Source organism: Ambystoma mexicanum, chromosome 6p (genome assembly GCF_040938575.1).
Source record: "Ambystoma mexicanum isolate Mex_15411 chromosome 6p, UKY_AmexF1_1, whole genome shotgun sequence".
In the NCBI taxonomy this organism is placed as follows: Eukaryota; Metazoa; Chordata; class Amphibia; order Caudata; family Ambystomatidae; genus Ambystoma; species Ambystoma mexicanum.
Genome location: NC_090935.1, coordinates 1,361,826,171 through 1,361,832,975, shown reverse-complemented (window position 1 = coordinate 1,361,832,975; position 6,805 = coordinate 1,361,826,171).

Sequence of the window (6,805 nt, the reverse complement as noted above, 5' to 3'; positions counted from 1 at the left end):
TGCGTTATTTTCACCCCAACTTGAAGACAAGTTATAAAAAATGGCAAGGAGGCTCTTTCAAGACGTAATCATTACAAAAGATAATGTGAAAAGGTAACATTTAGCATCATTTGACAAAGGCATGCCTTATATGTTGCGAGTGAAATGTGATATTCTCCCCCCAAAATGTTTTATTTATCACACCAAATGCAGACATATGAATACTATCGAGATAGTGCACAACTCTTTTGTGTCAACATATTTTAATTGTCTTCAAAGAGGACAGATTTGGCGCAACCAGTTTTTTTGTATGTGCTTTCAGAATAAAATGCCCATTTTCAACCTCTTATCCAAACAAAGGGTCTTAACAGGGACGTCATTTGGGGGTCGCCAGAGGTCGCAAGTGCGAACTCTGAGGTCTCCCTTGCGACCTCTGTGGTCTCCCTTGCGACCTTTAAAAAATTCTTTAAACAAAATAAAGTAATGTTTTTTTTTTTTTTGCAATGCAAGCTCCTGAGCTCCATGTTGCTCTTTAATTCTGGAGTGGCTTGCGCTTTCTTGTTTAGGCCCCTTAGAACATGAGGGCCACAAGTCTATCACTTTCAGCACTGAACTTAAATAAGAAAGAATAGGAATGCCAAAAAATGTGTCTTTCTGGAATTCTATACAATAATTGCTAGATTAGGTTTATTTCAGGCACACTGCAGGGGGTGAGTCACTGATTTAGTCTGTTCTCAAACGCCTGAACTCAGCCTTTCATCCTTCTGAGGTCGATAAATGGGTACCAACACAGGTTGGGTGATATTGGGTGTGTATTTCTTCTATGTAAAGCGCTTAAGCTTAAGTGCTATATAATAACACATTATTATCATTTGGTCATGGACGTCTGCTTGCAATCACAGTATTTTGGTAATATGGCCCTATACACACTGATCTTAACATACATATGGCAATCCTTTCAGGTATGAAATGTACATCACATTATAGTGAAATCGTAACCATATTTTTCGTAGTGTACAATGCTATGTGATGCCACTTCCCGTTTTGTCAACGGGTGAAAGGTCGTGTTCAATCGCTTCCCACAATATCACGTTGGGGTGGGGTCAAATGACATCACTTCTTGTGATGTCATTGGGGGCAAGGGTCGTGTGATGTCACTTCCGCTACCCCTGGCATTTTGGTGAAATGACGTCCCTGGTTCTTAAATGGACCATTACTTTGAACAGAGAGCGTGATAAACCCTAACTGTGTGGCCCCAAAAGGATGGGCTGCTGGGAACCTGGGCGGGAGGTATTTGTCTCTAGAAGCACGTCAAAGGGGGTTGGGAATTGACAGTACGGCCATGCTAAAACAGAAACAAAGAAAAGCCCTGTGGCTGGAAGCAGCCCAGACCTTGTTACTTCTTATACTCACGGCAGCAGGTAGCTGCAGGGCCCCCAAGAACGTGGGGCCTGGAGTGACAGCACAGACTGCCCATGCCTCGGGTCGGCTCTGCTCTGCAGCTACCACACGTTACTATTTAATGGCAGAGAACTCAGACACAGGGGGCATGAATGAAGAGTTAAACCTGAACTGTTTCCTATGAATGATATGGACAGGAAATTACATGATGTATTTTGCACAGTGGTTGTTTTTCATAATTTAACTGGTACTCATTTTTAATTTCATTTATCACAACATGCTCTTCCCCGCCTCCCTCAAGGAAGCCTGGGTCCGCCCTCTATTAACAAAACCAACTCTTGATCCCACCTCCCCTAACAACTATAGACCCATCACCACTGTCCCATTCCTCCTCAAAATACTGGACAAAGCAGCCTATCTGCAAGTTCAGCATTTCATTGAAGAGAATAAACTCCTAGGTCTCCGACAATCTGGCTTCCGACCCAAACACGGGACTGAAACCGCGCTATTTGACTTGAAAAACCAGATGGACGATGCCAGAGACATGGGCAAACCAGCACTTCTCCTACTTCTCGACCTATCAGCGGCCTTCAACCTCGTAGACCATGACGTCCTATGCCACCACCTCTCTGCCACCGCTAAATTCTCCCCTGAGGCCACAGCATGGATCATGTCCTTCCTACAAGACAGAACCATGCAAGTATTCTCTGACTTAGCTTCCGCCTCACCCACCATCATCCTCTGTGGTGTGCCCCAAGGCTCCTGCCTCTCCCCCACTCTCTACAACATCTTCACACGACCCCTCTTCCTTATCCTCGACGCCATGGGCATCTCCTACACCAACTAAGCTGATGGTACCCAGATCCTCCTCACCCTCACTGGCAACTATGACACTGACTCACTGACCCTCAACAACCTTTACAACACCATCCAAGCCTGGATGGCAGATAATGGACTATGCCTCAACTCCGACAAGACCGAACTCCTACTGGTAGGCTCCCCCGACACGCTAAAAAATCTAGACTCCCAATTCAGTCATTTCACCATTGACTCCATTAAAATACCTGTCTCATACTCGGTCAAAACTCTTGGTGTCTACTTGGATTCCAACATCTCCATGGACAGACAAGTCAAATCAATAGCCTCCTCAGCTGCGTACCACGCCAAACTGATCAACGCAGTCAGACCCTTCCTCTCCAAAGAGAATTGCACAAACATAGCCAGAGCCATCACCGGCTCTAGGCTAGACTATTGCAATGTACTCTTCCTAGGAACTTCCAACAAAAACCTGGAAAGGCTACAAATCATACAGAACAATGCCCTCCGCGCTGTCCAAGGTATCACGAAAAGAGAACACATCTCTGAGGCCAGAAAACTAGCCCACTGGCTACCAATAAGGGAAAGAATTGTCTTCAAAGCTCTGACACTGACCCACAAGTGCATCCACCTCACCGCCCGGTCTACCTCTCACAGAGAATCCACCCCGTCTCCTCCACAAGGCCAACCAGGTCACCATATACCAACATGCTCTGTGTGCCACTAGTAAAAAGAGCCAGAGCCGGAGGATCCAGCTTCCCTTATCTCGCAACATCACACTGGAATTCCCTACCTCCCACAATCCGAGGTGAGCCCTCCCTCATTGCCTTCCGGAAAGCCTTCCGGAAAGCTATGAAAATCATCCTCTTCACATAAGGTCTCTCGCAGCACCATGTTTGCCAATTAACTGTCTGTAATGTAATAACCAAAGATGCATGAGCTGTAATGACTAATCTGCTTGTAGCAGTCATAATGTGTAAACGACTGCTACCAATCATGTACCCCCTGTAACTAAGATCCTGCAATGCCCCTGGGCTGTCTGCGCGCTATATAAATATAAAAAAATAAAATAAATAAATGCTGCATAGGTATGTACGTTGTTTTAACATCAATAGTCAAAGCAGTGTGGAACTTAAGGATGTCTTTCTGAAGCCCACTGATTAACTACCAAGACTCATTGAAACTAAATCACATGCTATAGTCAAAATGCATTTGAGAAGAACATTTATGCCTTGGGTACCGTCCAATACTATGCTATTCGATGATTAATCCTATTACATCATATTAAGCATATGCTTAGGAATAATAAAGGTGAAGGTAGCCAGGATTGTCTAACACGTGGGGCGAGAAGCTAATGAGGTTCGGCCCACCGCAGTGAGATTAACTCTGTAGATATCCACAGAGCGCTGCGGAGTGGGCATTTACCGATTGTGGGTAGGCCTTTCCCCTCAGGCCCTACTCCAATTACCATGAGCAGTTGCGAACAAAATAGACATGAGAAACAAGAACACATACACAATTGGGTTATTTATACAGAACACTCATTGTCAGAATTTCGGAATGATTGTTATTCACGCAATACTCCTTGATGTTTACATCGCCTTTCTACGGCCGCATTACACTAGCGTTGATGACGTCACCACGCCGTTCTGTCACCAGAACGTCCTTGCTAACGCTCCCAAACGAATTATACTGTATCCATCTCCATCTGTGTTCCACAGGGAGAAGTTCGAGCTACCCTTTGGTAGGCATCTTTGTCCCTGCAAGTTTCAAATTGTTAAGTGATCATTTCTTAAGGAATACAAGTTTTAAACTAAAGTGTTGGTATATGGCAATTAGAATGGATTACTCTATGAAGGCTTAGTTTACCTTACATTGTCTTCACAGACACCCACCCCACTCCAAGGAAACTTTCTCCTGGTGGTGACTGAATTTATGGAGCTATATTTACTAACACTGATTATATCAATACAATCTAAAAGCTATACCAATAAATAAATGTGAAACAATTGAAATATTACTATTTCCATATATTCCATATGTATTTTTGATCTGTTTTTATGTTTATTTTTTCTGATTATTTTACCATTTTTAGAAGGAGAAACGGACACACTGAAGGCAAGTAAGAATACATTGGACAGCATGATTTCATAGACTCATTTATTGAAATTACATGCTTTTTTTTACCCAGATATTCGGTATGTTTGTTATTTACAGAGAGGACTCTGTAGATGGATGTCACCATCCGAAGTTCATTGGATCACCATTGTGCTTGCTATTAAAATTATGTTTAATCTAATTGAATTGAGAATTCGTCTGAATTAGAATGCACTGGAAGCTTACTTGAAGTAGGATATCTAGAAGTTTTCTGACTTGTTTTCTGACAGGGGGATCTTGGCAGTATTTTTCCACAGAGAGCTCAGACACAGCCAGAATCGCTTTTCCTTCCACTGTGCCCATTGCAAATGGGTGAGGTATGCTTAGATATACATAATTATGTTTATCCGTTTCTCTGAACTAGCATGCTTTTTGGAAATGTGTGTTTCTCAATGAATTACAAGAACACCATGGTTTGCATAGAAACAGGCGAGTGTTCACTTTTGGGAAACACACAACATTGGGGCCATGAACACATACTTGCTTCTCCCGTTCCTTGTGAGTTGATACTCACTGTGACTGGTAGTTACTTATATGATCACATGTGTTTCTTGCAGCCAGCTTCATACACTCTCCTCCATCTCCCTGAAGTCTCCATTCACACACGGTAACCAGAGGAAGGCTGCTGTCAGAGATGGCCTCAAGAACCCACCAACTTCAAGGCTCTTTATTGTAAAGATTGGATAGGGGATCACTAAGTCCCATTTCTCTCTTTCTGTTCCTTATCTAGCCCATGCATCTCTCAACCCCAGGAGGGTCACTGGAGAACGGTACCTTCTATGCTCTACTCACTGTCTGGCTGGGTGTGAGCCCTACGATCAAACGCTCCTTCTCCCTCTGGGAATAATCTAGGTGACTCTTAACCTAGGTCCCACAATGCAATTAGTACAAGAGGAGGTGCCTTCTAATTACTCAGGTCTCACCCAGCCTTTTCCTGGCACACCTTTGTACTCTGCACCCTGTTGTACTGTTCATCTCCCGACCTTTCTTACTCCCATTCTGCTTCATCTGCCCCTCTCTCATTCTTTCCTATCTGCCCTCTGATGTTCTTTCTTATTCCTACTCTTCTCCTCTTTTTACTCTGACTCTACACTCCCCACACTACAATTCTCCCTTTTCTACCACTACTACTCCCCCCTCTCCTCTACTTCTACTCTTCCATCTTCACTTCTACTAATCTTCCCTCTACTACTCTGCACTCCATCCACACCTTCTCCCTCAATCTCCCTCTTTTCACTCTCATTCCCCCTCCAGTCACTCTCATTCACCCTGTACTCTCTGTCTATTAGCCTCACTCACACAGCTTCCATGCACATTCACATCCACATACCACTTTATCCCACCAACCAATATCTCACCTTGCATACTCCTTCAGCAATCCTTCTCCATGCTCCTCTTCACCATCCTTCCTCTGCTTTGATCTTTTGGTCCTCCTCCTCCTGTGACCTCACATGATCATTGCACATCTTCCTGTTTCCTGGGCCACCTTATATCCTTCTCTTTCCTCCTCCAACAGTTCCTTCCCTCAGTTGGTCCCCTACGTCACCTGTTGCCTTTTTCCCCCAGTGAAGGTTTTTCATCATGTATGCAAATGCATAAACAGTGTTTTAGGCTTTGCCCCCTGATTGTATGTGGGCCTGCCTGCATTCAAAAGGGGTGGCCTACTGAAGCTACCATCGACATCCCAGTTCATGTTAGAGCTGATTGTAGCACCTGCAATGCCAGCTTGATATGGGGACCACTTCACAGCCCTGCTCAAGGTAAGACTGCTGCTCCAGTCGTATCGCGCTGTGCCCCTGGGTTGGTACCTTGATGTACAAACCGGACTGTGGTTCTGCTGCCAGTAAGAGAACTGTCAATGTTCAGGTCAAAAAGAGCACTGAGTTGCTGGTTTGCTGTACAGATGTCTTTACAGTCCTGCAGTTCCTTGTTGTCTCTTGCTTGGTTGCTCTCTCTCTGCCCTCACCAGTCCACCAAGATGATGTAGTCATACAAGGCAAATAGAAAGAGACTGCCCAGGATTGGGCAAAATAGGTATGGGGTAAGAAAAGGTGGCACTCAATCAGGGAGGCACAGGTAGAAGGGAGGGGTACAGTCTTGGTCCCAGCTTCCATAGCCCACCTGTGGGGCAGGACTGGCTCTGGTGAAACCCCTGGTAGGCCTTCCACACCAGGATGAGAGGGTCCGAATATACCCTTTTGACAGGATCAGGTCCCTAACCTGTCACACTACATGCCATGAGTCCACCCCCAAGATCTAACCTCTGTCTTTCCCTGGTCCTTGCAGGCCAACGGGAATCAGGGGATCCCATCCATACTCTGCTTCCTTCTCTGTGATAGTTGCTGCTGATAGTTTGGCTGCTACCACTGAAAATCCAGGAGCAGCACCACACTCTGCAGTGTCTAAGTCACTGTGTCAGTAGTGGTACTAAGTATGTTGCTGCTCCCTCTTA